Raw genomic sequence first — 7,016 nt, forward strand, 5'->3', positions numbered from 1 at the left:
GTAAATGATCTATGTGGGAATTCCACGCCCGACGTCGTCCGACAGTGTGAGCTTTCCAAAGGCCATGATAGAATGCCACGCCTGATGTCGTCCGACCGTATGTGCGTTCAACGGGTGATGATAGCTTACCACGTCTAACGTCGTCCAAACGTGCGTGCTGTCCACTACCTATGATGTCATGCCATGCCCGACGTCGTTTGACCCTGTTTTCTGTACAAGGTCTACGCAGGCATGCTAAAAAGACGTAGTAAGACCTTGTGTGTTGTCCAAGGGCAATGATGGCATGCCACGCCCGACGTAGTCCAAACGTGTGTGCTGTTCTAGGGAGATGATGGAATGCCACACTTGACATCATCTGTGCGTGTGTGCAGTCCAAGGGCGATGATGGTATGCCACCCCCCCAACTTCGTCCGACCATATAATATTCAAGAGATATGATGACATGCAACGCCCGACGTCGTCTGACCATGTGTGCTTACCAAAGGATATGATGTCATGCCACGCCCACCATCGTTCGACTTTGTGTGTTGCCCAAGGGATACGCTAGCATGCCATGCCCAACGTAGTACGACCATGTGTGCTAGCCAATGGCCATTGTGGCATGCCATGCCCGACGTCGTTCGTCCATGTGTGCTGTCTCAGGGTGATGATGGCAGGCCACACTCGACGTCGTCCAACCGTGTGTGCTGTCTAAGGTCCATAATGGCATATGACGCCCGACGTCGTCTAACCGTGTATCTTGTCAAAGTGTGATGATTAAATGCCACGCCAAACGTCGTATGTCCGTGTGTGAAGTCAGAGGGCGATAATGGCTTGCAACGCTTGACGTCATTCGATCGTGTGTGTTGTTTAATGGAGATGATGGCAAGCCACTCCCAACGTCATCCGAACGTGTGAGTTGTCCAATGACTATGATGGAATGCAACGCCTTACGTAGTCCGAACGTGTGTACTGTCGATGGGTGATAATGGCATGCCACGCACGTCATCGTCCGATTGTTTGTGCTGTCCTAGGGCCATTATGGCATGCCATGTCTTACTTCATCCGACCGTGTGTGTTGTCAAAGGGATATCGTGACATGCCACACCTTACAATGTTCGACTATGTTTGCTGCCAAGGGCTATGATGTCACTCCATGTGTGACGTCATTCGACCATGTGTTCTGTCCAAGGGCTATAATGTCAAGCGACACCCGACGTCGCCTTACCCTGTGTGTTGTCCAAGGGCTACGTAGAATGGCACACACGTCGTCCTCCGACTGTGTGTGCTGTCCAAGGGCCATGATGTCATGCAACACCTGACGTCATCTGTGTTGTCGAAGGGCTGTGATGACATGCCACTCTCGACGTCTTTCGACTATGTGTGCTATCCAAGGGCTATGTTGGCATGAAACGCTAAATGTCGTCCGACTGTGGGTACTCTCCAAGGGTTATGCGGGATTGCCACACTAGACATAGTCTGACCGTGTATGCTGTCAAAGGGTCATGATGGCATGCCATGCCCATCATTTTCTGACCGTGTGTGCTGTCCAAGGGTGACGATGGCATGCCACACCCGACATTATCCGTTTGTTTTTGCTATCTAAGGGCGATGATGGCATGCCATGCCCGAAGTTGTCTGATCGTGTGTGCGGTCAAATGTCTATGATAGCATGCCACACCCGACGTCATATGACCGTGTGCACTGTCGAAGAGAGATGATGGAATGAAACGCACGAATCATCTATCCTTGTGTGCAGTCCAAGGGAGATGATGGCATGCTACGTCTATCGTCTTCCAATTGTGTGTGCAGTCCAAGGGTTACGCGAGAATGCCACGTCAGACAAAGGTCGACCGTTTATGCTGTCCAAGGGTCCTGATGGTATGCCAAGCCTAATGTCATTTGACCGTGTGTGTTGTCCAAGGGCGATGATGGCATGCCACGCCCGACGTTGTTCGTTTGTGTGTGCACTCTAGGGACGATGATGGCATGCCATACCTGACGTCATCTGATCGTGTTTATTCTCCAATGGCTATGATAGCATGCCACACCCCACGACGTCCGACCTTGTGTGTGGTCCATGGGATATGAAAGCATGACACACACTACGTCGTTCGATCGTGTGTGTGAAGTCAAATGGCTATGCGGGCATGCCACGCCCCACATCGTTCGACTGTGTGTTTTGTCCAAGGTCCATGATGGCATGCCACGAACAACGTTGTTCGACCGTGTATGTTGTCCAAGGGTCGATCATGGTATCCCATGCCTGACTTCGTCCGACTGCTTGTGTGGTCAAAGGGCTATGATGACATCCCACACCGGACTTCGTTCGACTATGTGTGTTATCCAAGGGCTATGATGGCATGCAATGCCCGACATCGTCCAACCGTGTGTGCTATCCAAGGGTTACGCGGGCCTACCACGCTAGACATAGTCCTACCGTGTTTGTTGTCCAAGGGTCATGATGGCATGCCACGCCCGACATTGTCTACCCATGTGTGCTGTCCAAGGGCAATGATGGCAGGCCATGCCCGACATCGTCCCTTTCTATGTGCAGTCTAACGGCTATGACGGTATGCCACGCCCGACGTCGTCTGATGGTGTCTACTGTCCAATGTCTATGATAGCATGCCACAGTCAATGTCGTCCGACCTAGTGTGTTGTCCAAGATCTATGAAGGCATGCCACACCCGACTCGTCCGATCGTGTGTGTGAAGTCAAAGAGCTATGTGGGCATGCCACGCCCGACGTCGTACGCCTGTGTGAGCTTTCCATGGAACTTGATCGCATGCCAAGCCTGATGTCGTCTGATCGTACGTGCATTCAAAGGGTGATGATATCTTGCCACGTTCGACGTCGTCCGCCCGTATATGCAGTCTAAGGGTGATGATGGCGTGCCACACCAGACTTCGTCCGATCGTTTGTGTTGTCAAAGGGATAAGATTAGATGCCATGCCCGACCTCGTCCAACCGTTTGTGTTGTACAAGAACTATGATGGCATGCCATGCCCGACGTCGTTTGACCCTGTGTTTTGTACAAGATCTACGCGGGCATGCCATACAGACGTAGTCTGACCGTGTGTGTTATCCAAGGGCGATGATGTCATGCCATGCCCGACGTAGTCCGAACGTGTGTGCTGTCCAAGGACTATGATGAAATGCCACACTTGACATCATATGTACGTTTGTGCAGTCCAAGGCCGACCCCAACTTCGTCCAACCAAATATTATTCAAGAGATATGATGGCATGCAACGCACGACGTCGTCTGATCGTGTGTGCTTTCAAAGGGCTATGATGGCATGCCATGCCCACCGTCGTTCGACAGTGTGTGTTGCCCAAGAGCTACATCGGCATGCCACGCTCAACGAAGTCCGACCGTGTGTGCTATCCAAGGGCCATGATGACATGACACGCCCAACGTCGTTGGACCATGTGTGCTGTCCAAGGGTGTAGATGTGAGGACACGCTGACGTCGTCCAATCTGTGTGCTATCTAAGAGCCGTAATGGCATGCGACACCCGATGTCGTCTTACCGTGTATCTTGTCCAAGGGTGATGATGGCATGCCATGTCCGACATTGTTCATCCGTGTGTGAAGTTATAGGGCGAAAATGGCTTGCAATGCTTCACGTCATTCGGTCGTGTGTGTTGTTCAAGGGAGATGATGGCAAGACATTCCCTACGTCGTCCGAACTTGTAAGTTGTCCAAGGGATATGATGGCATGCCACGCCTTACGTAGTCTGAACCTGTGTACTGTGGAAGGGCTATAATGGAATGCCACGGACGTCATCGTCCGATTGTGTATGTTGTCCAAGGGACATTATGGCAGGCTACGCCCGACATCATCCATTCGTGTGTACATTTCAAGGGCGATGATGGTATGTCACGCCTGACTTCATCCGACCGTGTGTGTTGTCAAAGGGATATGAAAACATTCCACACTAGACGTTGTTCGACAATGTTTGATGTCAAAGGGATATGATGGCATGCCATGCATGATGTCGTCTGACTGTGTGTGCTGTCCAAGGGCTACGAAGGCATGCCACACTCGACGTTGTCCCACGGCGTGTAATATCCAAGGGTTATGATGGCATTCCACGCCCGACGTTGTCAATCCGCATGTGCTGTCCAAGGGTGATGATGGCATGCCACGCCCAATGTCGTCTGACCGTGTGTGCTGTCGAAGGGATGCCATTCCATGCCCACCATCATTCGTCCGTGTCTGCAGTCTATGGACGATGATGGCGTGCTATACCCGATGTTGTCTAATCGTATGTACTGTCCAATGGCTATGATAGCATGCCACACCCAACGTCGTCTGTCATTTAGTGTTGTCCAAGGGCTATGAAGGTATGACAAACCCGATGTCGTCCAATCGTGTGTATGCAGTCAAAGGGCTATGTGGGCATTCCACGCCTTAAATCTTTCGATCATGTGTTGTCTAAGGGCTACGCACGCATGCCACGCCCGACCTCGACCTACCGTGTAAGCTGTCCAAGGCCCATGGTGGCATGCCACACCTGACGTCGCCCGACTACGTGTCCAACCGTGTTTGTTGTTCAAGGACTACGCAGTCATGCCACACATGATGTCATCTGACCGTGTGTGCTTTTGAAGGGTGATAATGCATGCCATGCCTTACATCATCCGTCCGTGTGTACTGTCCAATGTCTATGATAGAATTCCACACCCGACGTCGTCAAACCTTGTGTATTGTCCAAGGGCTATGAAAGCATGCCACACCCAATGTCGGCCGATCGTAAGTGTGCCGTCAAATGGCACGGGCATGCCACGCCCGATTTTTTCCTATCGTGTGTACTGTCCATGGGCCATGATGACATGTCAGGCGCGACGTCTTTCGACTGTTTATGCTGTGCAAGGGTCGATGATGGCATTTCATGCCCAACTTTGTTCGATCACTTGCGTTGTCAAAGGGCTATGATTACATGCCACGCCCGTTGTCATCTTACCATGTGTGGTGCAAGGGCTATGATGACATTCCACGCCTGACATCGTCTGACCGTGTGCGCTGTATAAGGGCTATGCGGGCATGCAATGCACGACATAGTCCGACCATGTGTGCTTTCCAAAGGCCATGATGGCAGGTCACACCCGACAATGTTCGACAGTGTGAGCTGTGCAAGGGCCATGATGGCATGTCAAACCCGACAGCGTTCGACCGTGTGTGCTGTCCAAGAATCATGATGGCATACCACACCCGACATCGTCCGTTTGTGTGTCTAGTCTAAGGGCGATGATGGCATGCCACGCCCGACATCGTTTGATTGTGTGTACTATCCAATGGCTATGATTGCATGCCAAACATGACGTCATTCGAGCTAGTGTGTCGTCCATGGTCTGTGAAGGCATGCCACACCCGACATAGTCAGATCATGTGTATGTAGTCAGAGAGCAATGCGGGCATGCGACGCCCAACTTCGTCCAACTATGTGAGCTATCCAGGGCAATGATTGCATTCCACGCCTTATGTTGTCTGACCATATGTTCGTCAAAGGGCGATGATGGCTTGCCACGTCCGACATCGTCCGCCCGTGTGTGCAGTCCAAGGGAGATGATGGCATGCAACGCCCGACTTCGTCCAACCGTTTGTGTTTTCAAAGGGCTAAGATGACATACCATACCCGACGTCATTTGACCCTGTGTGCTGTCCAAGAGCTATGATGTCATGCATGCCCGACGTCGTCTGATGGTGTCAACTGTCCAATGTCTATGATATCATGCCACACTCGATGTCGTCCGACCTATTGTGTTGTCCAAGGTCTATGAAGGCATGCCACACCCGACTCGTCCGATCGTGTGTGTGAAGTCAAAGAGCTATGTGAGCATGCCACGCCCGACGTCGTACGACTGTGTGAGCTTTCCATGGCCTTGATCGCATGCCAAGCCTGATGTCATCCGATTGTACGTGCATTCAAAGGGTGATGATATCTTGCCACGTTCGACGTCTTCCGTCCGTATATGAAGTCTAAGGGTGATGATGGCATGTCACGCCCGACTTCGTCCGATCGTTTGTGTTGTCAAAGGGATAAGATTACATGCCATGCCCGACCTCGTCCAACCGTGTTTGTTGTACAAGAACTATGATGGCATGCCATGCCCGACGTCGTTTGACCCTGTGTTCTGTACAAGGTCTACGCGGGCATGCTAGACAGACGTAGTCTGACAGTGTGTGTTGCGCAAGGGCGATGATGGGATGCCATGCCCGACATAGTCCAAACGTGTGTGCTTTCCAAGAACTATGATGAAATGCCACACTTGACATCATATGTACGTTTGTGCAGTCCAAGGGCGACCCCAACTTCGTCCGACCATATATTATTCAAGAGATATGATGGCATGCAACGCACGACGTCGTTTGACCATGTGTGCTTTCCAAGGGCTATGATGGCATGCCATGCCCGCCGTCGTTCGACAGTGTGTGTTGCCCAAGAGATAAGTCGGCATGCCACGCTCGAAGTAGTTCGACCGTGTGTGCGTTCCAAGGGCCATGATGACATGACATGCCCGACGTCGTTGGACCATGTGTGCTGTCCAAGGATGAAGATGTGAGGACACGCTGACGTCGGCCAACCTGAGTTCTATCTAAGGGCCGTAATGGCATGTGACACCCGACGTCATCCGATCGTGTATCTAGTCCAAGGGTATTAATGGCATGCCACATCCGACATTGTACATCCGTGTGTGAAGTTAGAGGGCGATAATGGCTTGCAATGTTTCACGTCATTCGATCGTGTGTGTTGTTCAAGGGAGATGATGGCAAGACATTCCTGATGTCGTCCGAACCTGTGAGTTGTCTAAGGCCTATGAAGTGATGGCAAACATTACGTAGTCTGAACCTGTGTATTGTGGAAGGGCTATAATGAAATGCCACGCACGTCGTAGTCCGATTGTGTATGCTGTACAATGTCCATTATGGCGTGCCACGCCCGACATCGTCAATTCGTGTGTAAATTTCAAGGGCGATGATGGTATGCCACGCCTGACTTCATCCGACCGTGTGTGTTGTCAAAGGGA

Source organism: Solanum pennellii, chromosome 2 (assembly GCF_001406875.1).
Source record: "Solanum pennellii chromosome 2, SPENNV200".
Classification (NCBI taxonomy): domain Eukaryota; kingdom Viridiplantae; phylum Streptophyta; class Magnoliopsida; order Solanales; family Solanaceae; genus Solanum; species Solanum pennellii.